The sequence below is a fragment of the Triturus cristatus genome, chromosome 5_1 (assembly GCF_964204655.1).
Source record: "Triturus cristatus chromosome 5_1, aTriCri1.1, whole genome shotgun sequence".
Lineage (NCBI taxonomy): Eukaryota > Metazoa > Chordata > Amphibia > Caudata > Salamandridae > Triturus > Triturus cristatus.
Genome location: NC_140587.1, coordinates 530882787 through 530896437, shown reverse-complemented (window position 1 = coordinate 530896437; position 13651 = coordinate 530882787).

Genomic DNA, 13651 nt, shown 5'->3' with positions numbered 1-13651 from the left:
GCTTCCATTGAAATACCTCAAGCTTCAAAATTCCCAAAAGATACTTTCTTCCAATCTTCTTATTTTCTTCTTATCTACACACCGACACCCATTGATGCTAATGGCCTTATGTGTGCGGCGGACACCTGCAGTTTTGTGGAACAGGCGATACTCAGTGGTCATTTTCTGAGTGATCCAACTGCCTCCTCCAGACTTTTTGCTAAACTCATAGCTCTGTCAGAGAAAACTCCTATTTTGAGGACAGCATGTCAGCAGTCATATTAATGGATGAGCTGCACAGTAATCTTACACTTTGCCTGAGGCTGCTTGATGGGTGGCAGCAATTACAGCAAGCCTGCTTTTTTCAGCGCACACACAATGCTTGGTGTCCTGCCTGCTTCTCATAGCACTATCACAGATGCTATAATTAAGTGGTGCAGGAAATATCCAACCTGCACGGGGACAGCCCACCAACTAGGGTGAGGCAGGAGCTGTTGGTGGAGCCTTTAATGGTCTAGTTGCACTCTGTCTGCAAGTGCAGGTAGGCTGCTACTGGTAAGGTTGTCACTAAGATTAGCAGTAAAAGACTGTTGCAGTGCAAACGTGATAAAATGGATTATTATGTGCTTACTCTCCTTTCTGATCTAACCATTATGGGCCCTTTACATTTAGACAAACTGTAGCATTTCAATTTTGCGTCTTTAGGCAATGATCCTCTGGCGAATCTCTCTCCGCCGATTGGAGGGGTGAAAATTAGGGTGGCCAAATACCTCATTAGCTGTCCAACGAGGACCATTAATTGACAGCTAACACAAATTTGAGACCACATTTAGGTATACCACCCTTTTTTTTAATAACCAACTTTATTGAAGGTTTGCAGCAAGACGCATAGTATCACAGAGCGAAAGACAAACTGTATGCGAATAACAATACAGCAAGCCCAGACATCAATATAGCAAAACAGTATAGAATTATGTTGGCAGTCCATAATAGCTACCCCACCTCCCCCATTTTCAGTCAAGCTTCTGAGGACAGCCGTGAGCCTGAAAAGCTTGCTTCTTCTGGTGTGCACACCAGTCCATCCCCCTATGCCAGCACCTGATGTCGGTGGCGTTTGCTGCTTCCAGGTGAGAGCCACATCTCTTTTAGTGACCAGGCAGGCCACCCCCAAGAAGACCCGCTCAGTCTGGGGGACCCCAAATTCCTCCACCAACCTCAACAGCACATTTCAGGGTGTAAGTTCCAAGGTGCGGCCCAGAACAGAGGAAAGCATATGACTCACTCCCTCCCAGAAGGACAAATCCATGCTGCATGAAAACAATGTGCTGCTGGAAGTGCGCATCTACCACCCACCCACACAAAATTTGTGATCTTAGCATTCAGGGAAGTGAAACCATTTGCAAGGAATTGGGTACAGATAATTACAAAGGAAGTACTGTTGAAATAAAGAATAGCAACGGGAAGATCCAACCTCCTAATGAAGTTAAGTAGAGTTAGGATTATGCAGACCAAAAGCTCTGCAACAGCAACATTAAACAACAGAAGTAACACCTGATGTTCTGACAGAGCTCACTGTTTCTCTCTACAACACATTTGAGTTATTAGTAAACAGCACAGTTTCAATGGAAGAAACAACATGACTCAATAATAGACTCAGACAGATATTAGATTAATTTGGTTATTGTATTAAATATTCAAAGTTCATAGCAGTAAGAAATCTTTTAAGAAATTCAGTTAAAAATATCACAGCTGGTATAAAAGTATCAAACATTCAGGCAGACTTTATCGGATGGTTATTACAAGAGGGATAGCTTGTGGTCTAACAACTCAAAACCTGCAAAGAAAGGGATCAGATTTAAAGCCCATTAAGGACGAGTTCATTAGCATAGAACAAGGGAAAATAAAGAACTTGAAGTGTAAATGATTCTGACCCAAACTATAATAAGGAATTGCATAAATATGGAAAACCACAGAAGGTCTAGGTGGCTTCGGTATGTAGAGTTAATATTGAAGGATATTGGCCTTCCTGACCTATTTAAGGGCCTGTTGGCATGTAGAAAGGTTTCAAAGCAAAAGGTTATTAATATGTTTTTATCGAAGGCAGAGTATAGGCGAAAGGAAAAAAACGAGAGAAACAGGCAGTCTTTACCTATCTCCAGTGCCCACTACTGATAGAGGGAGGGTACTTCTACCTAGCGAATGTTACTAGGTACAAGATAAATTCATACTACTCAGATTTCATATGAACATGATACCGTTGATGTTAGGTTATCGAGAAAAAAACTTATAACCACTCAGATCTAAGTGTGTGCCCGTGTGATAACCTCTCAACACAAACCGAGTTGCACTCAGTCTTGTTTTGCGGGTTCTATGAGAAAGAAAGAAACGACTACCTTTACCAATTTTAAAGCGTCGAAATTTCAAACAATGCCCGGTCGCATTATATTGTGTAAAATTGTTATCTGATCCGCTGATCTGTTTTTCGGTAGCCAGGTTCTTATGGGCCCGTATGAGAAAGAGGAGAGTGGCGGTTGTAAATAGTATTGGGCTTGATGTGCGGTAATTTTGTATAATACAGTTTGGGGCTGTTGGTTGCAGTTGGTTTTTACCCAAGATGAATTATGAATTATTTATTGTTTTATCGTGTATTTATTGTGCTTTTGTGATCATTTTACTGATCCACTAATGAACCAATTTGATTTTTGAATTGTAAATGATTCGGCAAAGAGGGTTTCAGTCAATCAGCTACCGACTGTAGCCTCAGCAAAGCCGTCAAAGTAAAAAGATAGTTCTCAAAAATTGATCAGCATGGTATTCTTTCGCAAGGGGAAAAGAAAAAGTATGGCATTGCCTCAACTTAGGGGTTTGTTCTTTTATAATGTCCCAGTGATGTAGCATCACACTACCATTGAAAGAATATTGTATGTTCAGATTCATATAATGTCACCTAGGAAACGTGCAACAGTGAGATGATTTCCAATGCTGGTCATGACAAATAAGAGATTTGGAAGTCCACATAGGCCTAACATTGGTGAAAAACATATCTAAACTAACTATGTATAGCAATAGCTGAACTGTTCCCACAGGAATATTTCACTGTGAACACTGAAGAAACATTCAGGAATGTCGAGTGTTTTTTTACATGTACAGGACAAATAAAGCAACATTTCACTAGTTGCAAATGGAGCATTGCATGAGGTCAAGAGAAAGGTCAGTTTTAGAGAAACCCCATTTTTTAAAGAGCCTTTACATTTTAAATGAAATAAACTGTAAACCAACATCAAATATAATTTAATTTAAATCAGTTCAAATTGAGAATATATAGAACTTTCACCAAACTTTATTACCTGAAAATAGCTAACATTAGAAATAGCCTATCACAATTTTTTTCTCAACAGTAATATATGGGTATCATTTTCTAAATTCACATCACAAAAATTGTTTTTTTACTCTTCACAAACTATAGAATCTCTAGTATTATTAAGCAAAATTTTGAAGCGTATCTATTTTTCACACACTTTTACACTGACTTTTCTACATGGTACATTCTAACAGGCAGCATTAGAAACACTAGGCCACTTTAGTAACATCACAAGTTTATCAGTAAACATTAATAAACAACATGTACATAAAACATTTATTAGTGTAACTCATTTATAGGTATTAGTTACTTTGAATGTATGTTTTCTTCATCTTTTTTAAGTAAGCTTTTACGGTGCTTACACTACACTTGTCTCAGTTTCATGTCATTGTGTCCAATGTGTGTAAAGTGTACTTGCAGCTTTTTCTGTCTTCAATCAGAAATTGTGTCGTGTATTGGGATTTTTAAAATCTTGCGTCATCGAGAGCAGCCCTATAGAAGAAGAACCATGCAAAACCAACATTACATGAGACACTCGCACAGCAAATTTCACTACCTGCTGACCTGTGGAACAGGATATTAATATTCTGATGATCTGTGGGACTTGCACACCGGAGTAACCCAAAAAATAAAATTTTCCCCACTTTGAACAACATTCTAAATGGCACGAAGTGCGCAAGCCTCAAAAATGTTTAGTTGCTTTACCAAGAGAATGCCAAAAGCAATGTGTCCAAATTGTTCCTTTTATACCTCAATCATAAATTAATTTGTCCATCTATCTATCCTGTTCTGCATCCTTCCGTACTTCACTCACTCATCCATCATTCCTTTTCCTCAACACCATCGATCCATTCATACATCCATCTTCCTCTCCACCTCCATCCTTTTTCCTTCCTTCTTTCCATTTATCCATCTACCCATCCATTCATCTACCTGGTGAGCAGCCAAAATATCGAAACTAAAATATCTACCTACACAAATATCGAGTTTTAAATATCGAAGGGACAGAATATTGATGTCAAAAATATCTATGGACAGAATATCGATCCTAAGGTAAGTATTTTAATATCGATGTTAGTAATATCGAAGTTAGTAATATCGACATCAAATATATCGATTTTACTAATATTGATGTTACTAATATTGATATTTATATTATTGTTATGTATTTTATTATGTATTTAATATGTATGTGTTATATGTTTTTAGTTCAGTGTTCTACTGGCTTTAACATATATTTATACAATTTTTATATGTTAACAATGGTTTTTTAAGTCAATTTTGTGTTTTAGTACCGTAGCGGGTTGTGGGTTTATAGGGGACTAGGGTGGGAAGTAATTTAATTATATGGAATTAATTATACATTTTTAGGAATTATAAATTAATTTTAATTAATTTTTGCGTTTAAGTTCTGTAGCGGGTTGTGGGTTTATAGGGGAATAGGGTGGGAAGTAATTTAATTATATGGAATTAATTATACATTTTTAGGAATTATAAATTGATTTTAATAAATTTTTGCGTTTAAGTTCTGTAGTGGGTTGTGGGTTTATAGGGGAATAGGGTGGGAAGTAATTTAATTGTAATTAATTAATAATTTATTTTCATTTATTGGTATTGATAATTATATTATTGTTAATTAAGTATTAATTGGTAATTAATTTTTATTAATTGGCAATTAGTTTTAATTAGTTGATTAATTGATAATTATGTTAAGTGTATTATTTTATTAGTAGAGTGTGTCGTGCGTTTATAGGGGAATAGTGTTGGAAGTAATTGAAATCTAATTAAGTAATTATTAAATTAGTTGTTGGGTATTGATAATTAATTAATTGGACAGTGATTATTAATTGGTAAATATTTTAAATTATAATATTTTGGTTATGAAAAATAATTAATTGTTGATTAATCATTAATTGTGAATTAAATATTATGCATTGATATTTCTAATTAATATATTAATAAGTAATTATTAATTGGTAATTAATGTGTAATATTTATTATTTTGGCGTATGAAAAATATTTAATAGTTCAATATTTTTTAATTGGTAATTAATGTTTCATAATTATTATTTTGCGGTATATATTTTTTTAAATGGTTAAATATATTTTAATTGGTATTTACTTTTTAATAATTCATATGTTTTTGGTTATGAAAAATATTGTATCGTTTAATATTTAATATTTGGTAATTAATATTTATTAATTATTATTTATTGGTATTTATTATTAATGTATTGTTAATTAATTATTCTTTGGTAGTTATGTTTGTAATAATTATTTATTGGTATTGGTAAATAATTTTGAGTTATTTATTAATTAAATCACTAATTATTTTAAATAATTATTTTATTTATAACTATGGTATTTTTAACTTCTACGCTATCCAACACTTTCCCTACTGTTGCACCCTCTGGAGTTGGAATAGTAAATTTTATCCCTACGCTATCCAACACTTTCCGTACTGTTGCATTCTCTGGAGTTGGAATAGTAATTTTTACCCCTACGCTATCCAACACTTTCCCTACTGTTGCACTCTCTGGAGTGGGAATAGTAATTTTTACCCCTACGCTATCCAACACTTTCCCTTCTGTTGCACTCTTTGGAGTTGGAATAGTAATTTTTACCCCTTCGCTATCCAACACTTTCCCTACTGTTGCACTCTGTGGAGTTGGAATAGTAATTTTTACCCCTACACTATCCAACACTTTCCCTACTGTTGCACTCTCTGGAGTGGGAATAGTAATTTTTACCCCTACGCTATCCAACACTTTCCCTACTGTTGCACTCTCTGGAGTTGGAATAGTAATTTTTACCCTTACGCTATCCAACACTTTCCCTACTGTTGCACTCTCTGGAGTTGGAATAGTAATTTTTACCCCTACGCTATCCAACACTTTCCTTACTGTTGCACTCTCTGGAGTTGGAATAGTAATTTGTACCCCTACGCTATCCAACACTTTCCCTACTGTTGCACTCTCTGGAGTGGGAATTGTAATTTTTTCCCCTTCACTATCCAACATTTTCCCTACTGTTGCACTCTCTGGAGTTGGAATAGTAATTTTTACCCCTACACTATCCAACACTTTCCCTACTGTTGCACTCTCTGGAGTGGGAATAGTAATTTTTACCCCTACGCTATCCAACACTTTCCCTACTGTTGCACTCTGTGGAGTTGGAATAGTAATTTTTACCCCTACGCTATCCAACACTTTCCCTACTGTTGCACTCTCTGGAGTGGGAATAGTAATTTTTACCCCTACGCTATCCAACACTTTCCCTACTGTTGCACTCTCTGGAGTGGGAATAGTAATTTTTACCCCTACGCTATCCAACACTTTCCCTACTGTTGCACTCTGTGGAGTTGGAATAGTAATTTTTACCCCTACGCTATCCAACACTTTCCCTACTGTTGCACTCTCTGGAGTTGGAATAGTAATTTTTACCCCTCCGCTATCCAACACTTTCCCTACTGTTGCACTCTCTGGAGTGGGAATAGTAATTTTTACCCCTACGCTATCCAACACTTTCCCTATTGTTACACTCCCTGGAGTGGAAATAGTAATTTTTAGCTCTACGCTATCCAACATTTTCTTTACTGTTTTTTTTTGGAGCTGGAGTAGTAGTTTTATTGTCGGTGCTATTTAATATTTTTTGTATTATTTTAGATATTGTAATATATAATTAATTTTAACAATACTCTAATTAAATGTAATTTTTTAAATGTGTTATATATAAATATTTAATTTTTATTCATGTTATTGTTTTATGTGTATGATGTATTTGTAATTTATAATAATTTTTAACAAGTTATAACTTATTAAAATAATTATTAAAATGTATCATTAAGTAAGTATATATATTATATATTATATGTATATGTTTAATTAATGTTTTAGTACATTGTATATATTAATTATTAATGTTAAACATTATAACATATATTTAATTATGTTTATTTTATTTATAAATATTATTTGGTTTATTTTACATATTTTTATTTAACTAAAAAATACTTTATATTTTTAATAACGATATTTTTGACATTCTATATTTTATTTTCGATATTTTTGTACTTACCATGTTGTAGATAGGATCTCGATATTCTTGTCATCGATATTTTTGTGTCGATATTTTTGTAGGTCGATTTTCTGTCCGTCGATATTCTGTCAGACATTCCATCTACCTATCCATCCATCCATCCATCCACTTTTTATTCTTTTGTAGTCCATCCATCCGTCTCATCCATAGATTTTCCCCTTCCACCCATCTACATCCATCCATCTCCCCATCCTTCCCTCTATCCATCTTTCTCCCTATCCTCATCATAGTCTTCATCCATTCACCTGTCTCTCCATCGATCACTCCCCTTACCCATCCCTCATCCATCTCTCCATCCATCTATACCTCCATCCATCTGTCCTTCTCTCCCACCTACTCTGCATTCTTCCCTGTCTTCTTCCCTTCCATGCCCTGTTTTCATGTGTACCAACATTCCACAGCTCTATTAAACTACTATCTATCTACCACTGGTAATTATGACCTTCTGTTTGGTGACCAGTGCCTCCAATTAAAGTTAGCAGAACAATAGGAAAAGTTTTAAATGTTTTACATTACGCCATTCTTGTTCAAGTTTTTAAAGCGGGTGGGGGGTTCATGGTGCCACTGTACGTGAACTATTATCTAGGTAGAGAGCATGAGGTGCCGGCATGGGAAGACTACGCTTCCAGACATTTGTGCTTTCTGTGTTCTACTGTGTGCTGTAGCAAAAAGAGCAGAAGGATAGAGATGTTCCCAGTCCACCTTCGAGTGGTGGTAGAGCAAACTCCACTCAAGAAATTCAATGATTCACTGGCACAAGCACTGGTGTAACGAAACTTGAGGGGACCCCCCTGCAAGGTACATGGAGGGGACCCTCCAGACTCCATCAGGATCTCTCTGACCAAAGTACTGTGCCAACTGGAGCTTGGCCCCCCCGCACCGTGGGGGATGCGGGGCCTGTGTTATGACACTGGGCATGAGCCCACACCACTTTGATGGTTGTAGGAATTGTGGGCAGCATGAAATGTGGAAGTGTACTGTTGCTAAACACAAGCATGTAGCACAGAAGCATATTTGCTGTGCAGCTAAAGGGCATACTGCTCATGGCCTACACAGGCCCGTCTCACCTATGGGAAAAAGGCGGAGGAAACATCGCTGGATATTGCAAAGTGAAATGCCTGTCTGTGCCTGTTTGGGCCTTTGGGACAGGCAGTTTGCATTGCCAGGGACTACAGCTCACGGGAGAGATACAACAAATTCCTCCCTGCCCCCATAAAATAAAAGATCTTGGGCTCCACTGGCACAAATTAACCACTGTTCAATAGATGTTCTTGATTTCCAAATTGAGAGTGTAGTGATAAATATCACAAGACAGCCGCTCTTAATTTCAAAATTGAGATCAGTGATAAATTGTGTAATATTTTTGTCATACTGGCTTGAACTATTCTAAAATTCCATGGGGCAGGGACGTTCTCTCACCACTGGTAATTATGGGAATTGTGAATGTCCTATAGGGCAACAATTTGGAATAACTCAAGATGGTACTATTCTGAATCTGGAGATAAAAATGTATAAATGTTAACCTGTTCAATAGATATTTTATAAACATTTAGAAAACAACTATTGTTATATGGCTTTTGGAAGCAAAATTATAGTAGGCACTTTGTTACTGCTACAAAAAGGTTAGGAAATAGCTGGTTGAGTTGAGAAACAAAAGGTAAGTGTTTGTTATTGATAGAAAATGTGACTTAATGCCAACTAGGAAAAGATTTTAAAAAACACTTTGGAACATCAAATAAATACACCGATAGCTTGATGGAAAAAGTATTTTCAAAGTAGATAAACAATCAGGACAGGTGGAGTTATTACTGCTGGTGTCTGCTGCACGAGAAGGGTCACTGCGATCGAGGGATGTTGGGGGTTACAACTTCTGGGCTGCAATCCTAGGGCTTAGAATGAGACACACTGGAGAAGCTGCGATATCTGATCTATTACTTACTTCCTGTACTAGTCATTTTACAAAGTAGTCTACCATGCTCGCAGTTCGACAAAACTTCTTTAAGTTCCGGAATGCCATAGCAACATCTTTTTTTTTTCTTTTCTTACAGTATTATTTATGCATGGTAAATGTATGCGTACAAAAAACAATTCTGACCGCTCTAGCCATCAGGCCACATCCTCTCTCCTTCTCTACTGCTTAGCGCATCTGTGTACCTAGTCCGTGCCCTATATGAACTTCGGTTACTACACCTGTATGGTTCTTGCCCTACCAAATGTCTGGAATGTGAAAATATCTACAGAATCTTTATGGCTCTTGATTTTAATTAAAACAAGGTTTATTTGTGCTATTTGTGTTAAATTAATTATAATATATTATTTTCGTATTATTTATTTTCTGAAGACGAAATCTTTTTGGTGTGTGTCTGTGTGACAGTGTTAGATATTTTCTGAACAATGGTTTGTGTGCGTGCCTGTGTGTGTGTGTGTGTGTGTGTGTGTGTGCGAGTGTGTGTGATCGAGTTATTTATTTACCGAACAATGGTGTGTGTGGTTATGTGTGTGAGTGATCCTGTTAATAATTTTCAGACAACGATGTGTGTGTGTTTGGTTTTCAATTTGCTGTACTGTGGTCTCATTTGAGTCCAACTTTTTTCAAAGATGGTTAAAGTGTAATGATGCACATTGGCATGACGACAGGTGGTGTTCCAGATGTATCAAATATGCCATTTGTGTAAAGCTCCTTACAATGATCACGTGTCATTTGGTGTAAAGCTATTTGCACTTATCAGTGTATGTCTCAGTTACGAACTTGAAGATTCAACATTACTCATGACTGGCCAAGGCCGAACCAGGCAAAACCAAAAGTGCGTCACTAAGTAGCATGAGCAGGGTCATACAAAGCAGCCATGAGACACGTATATGACATGTATTCTGGTCACAGAGGCACTGACCTCATTTAATACATCCATAACTGTGGTTCCTGACACAGTATAATATCAGCCAGCCTGGCTGAAGACGGCTGAAATGCCAGAAACCGGTCCTAGGAAGCTTGTTTCCGGTCCAGGGAAGACATGGCTTGGCAGTTCGGGCTGGACTGTTCCCATGAGGCACAGGGACAGACTGATTTGCATATGGTCATGTCTGAACTGGGGTGGCAGAGTGGGCTAAAGAACAGTGATGGATCAAACCCAGATCTGTTGACTGGGTGTGAGTGTTTGATTGGTTCTGATGCTCCGTCCATCACCACCCCCTTTTGTACTGCTTTGTTCCCCGTAAGTTGGCAGGGTATGCTCAGACATGAGTCCCTTGCTCACTTTGCCACTGGATTCAAGCAAGCTTGGCTGAAGATGGCTGAAATGCCAGAAACCGGTCCTAGGATGCTTGTTTCCGGTCCAGGGAAGGCATGGCTTGGCAGTTCAGGCTGGACTGTTCCCATGAGGCACAGGGTCAGATGAGTGCTTCCAATGTTCAACACTCCGTCCATCATTTCCTTTGTTTTTTATAATATAATATCTACCACAAATATTGCCACGGAAATAGGTAGGCCATTCTAAAAAAGATGACAAATATTATGAGGATATATGTATTTTTTTTCTGAGGTCTGCTGATCAGAACTCTTATTCACATTACAAGTGTGTCAGCAGAATGCTTCAATGTATTCTCAGGCACATCCTCCTCCCAGTATATGGACACCAACTTGGGGGCATATTATCAAGACAGGAGATAAAATTATCGCCACTTTAGCGGCAGAAAACTGCTGCTAAAACGGCGATAAGGGGCTTGATAATATGCTCTATGGAATTCCAATTGAAGTCCATGTTAGATGTGAAGGACATCTAACATGGGCTTCAATTGGAATTCCATAGAGCATATTATCAAGCCCCTTATCGCCGTTTTAGCAGCAGTTTTCTGCTGCTAAAGCGGCGATAATTGTATCTCCTGTCTTGATAATATGCCCCAAAATTTCTAAATCAATTATTTACCTACCTAAATATGGAAGGACCACGGAAAACACCCTCTCAAAGAGGCGCAGCGCAAAATGCGGATAGTTATTCTGGGGTCGGGAATGGCGGGTGCTTCTCATGCAATCTGTGGTGTTTCTGTACTGTGCATCTCGAAAGCTTCCTCTACCGCTGACACTCTGTACATCTGCCTGAGCTTTAACGAGCTTGGGGCCATATTAGCAACAACCGGCGATAATTATCGCTAAGCGCACTTAGCGCTAGGATAATTATCGCCGGCTAACGTGGATTTTTCTCGCTGAGATAGCGTGCTATTAGCAACGCTTATCTCAAAAGCGATAAAAATCCTAGCGCTAACTGCCTAACGTGAGATTATCGGTGGAAACCCAGCGATAATCTCACGAAACGTGGCGTTAGCTTGTTGATAGGGCCCCACAAACTTAGCCATGCTATCCACCTTCCATAGGATATCATGGCTAAGTCAGTCCTGATGCAGGCGTAAGGAAAGTACTGATAACAGGGGTTAATAACTACTTTTCTTGCTGCTATACTTCATAGCGTGGGGCTTGATAATAGGAGAAATGTCACTTAGCGACATTTCTCCTGTCAGGTCAGGAACACCCACTTTGCATCTCATTAGAGATGCAAAGCTGGGCGTTAAGAATTTGTGTGCTAATGCAAGGTTTCATGCGTTAGCGTGACCTTGCTAATTAGGCGATAACATTATCGCCACTTTTCGGCTGGAAACGACCGCAAAAGCGGCGATAATTTTCTCTCACCGCCTTGTAAATATGCCCCTTGGTAAGGCATTTTCACACCACGCATAAACTAACATGATTGACTTTGTCAGCGCACGGGGTTTGATACGTGCTAGACATCTGTTTTACAAAATGAGGTCTGAGAAAGAGACAAAGGACAAATTACAAGCATTGTCGGAAAGAGTCCTGTCCGCCTTTAATAGCCAGTATTTCACAGGACGGTATATAGTTCCATGGTTGCAAAACTCAGATTGGGATTCACTTCTACACAAAAGGCTGTGTTCTGTATGCATTAATCCTCATTTCTTTCCTAAGGATTCGACAGTGTGTGAAAGTCACCTGCAAGCTTCCTCCATAAGTGCATACGCACACCACGCAGGCAGGCAAGTAAGGTACAACACAGGGTGCATAAGTGCATGCCTTTTCACACGTAAAGAAACAATGACAGCTCAAACGGCTGCATTATCATTATGCAGCCCAGCTTCTTAAGTAGACATTAATTGCATCAACTTGGATCTTCACGGCTTTTTTCCCATCTAAAATGTAGGGCCAGATGTACGACGGCCAAAATAGCGCCTAGCAAATTGCGAGTCTTTTGCGACTCGCAATTTGCGAGGCGCTATTTAGGATGTACAACACTGTTAGTGATTCCCAATGGGGTCGCAAATAGAGAGGCTCATGAATAATAATTAACCACTCGCAATGTGCGACCCCATTAGGGATGGCAGGCCCTCCCAGGTATGGTCGCCTGCTCAGCTCAGCAGACCACCATGTATGTGACTGCTTTTCAATAAAGCAGTTTTTTTTTATGTAGCCTGTTTTCCTTAAAACGGGGTGCATTTAAAAATGAAAAAATGAAATGTTTTCGTTTCCTTTTTTAAGGGAAGGTAGTGGTCCCTTGACCACTGCCTGCCCTTAAAAAATATTTCCCCTGCATTCACAAAGGGGAAGTAGTCCCCTAGGGACTCCTTCCCGTTTGTGAGTGCCTACCACCCTTCTGAAAAGGGTGGTGAACTGCAACTGTTTTGCGACCGCAATTGCGGTCGCAAAAGAGTCATACGTACCTGGAGGACTCGCCATTAGGAAGGGATGCCCTCGGAATGCCCCTTCCTAATAGCGACTCGCTATTCCTATTTTGCGAGTCGCAAAATAGGAATAGTACATGGCCAACTCGTTTTTTGCGGTCGCAAAAGGGTCTGAAACCCCTCTGCGACAGCAAAAAACGGTCGTACATCTGGCCCTAAGTGCTTTAGTTAGACTTTGGCCAACATTATGCTCTTTACAAATGGGGCGAATTTCCTGTCCACCGTGTTGCATTATAGTTTATGCCACTCATAATACAGCGGGTGTGATACTCGTCATATTTTGACAGAATATCCCATCCAGCAAACTCTCAATAAGGACATAAGTGTGAACTAGGGCCTCATGTTCAACGTGAGTTAAGGTTATCATAAGTAGCCGAGCTATTCCTGATTCTAGGAGATACTGCAGCAGCAGCTCCTCCGTTATGGCGGAGGATTGTCACCCCGCCTGCTGCAAGTGCCGCAGACGCA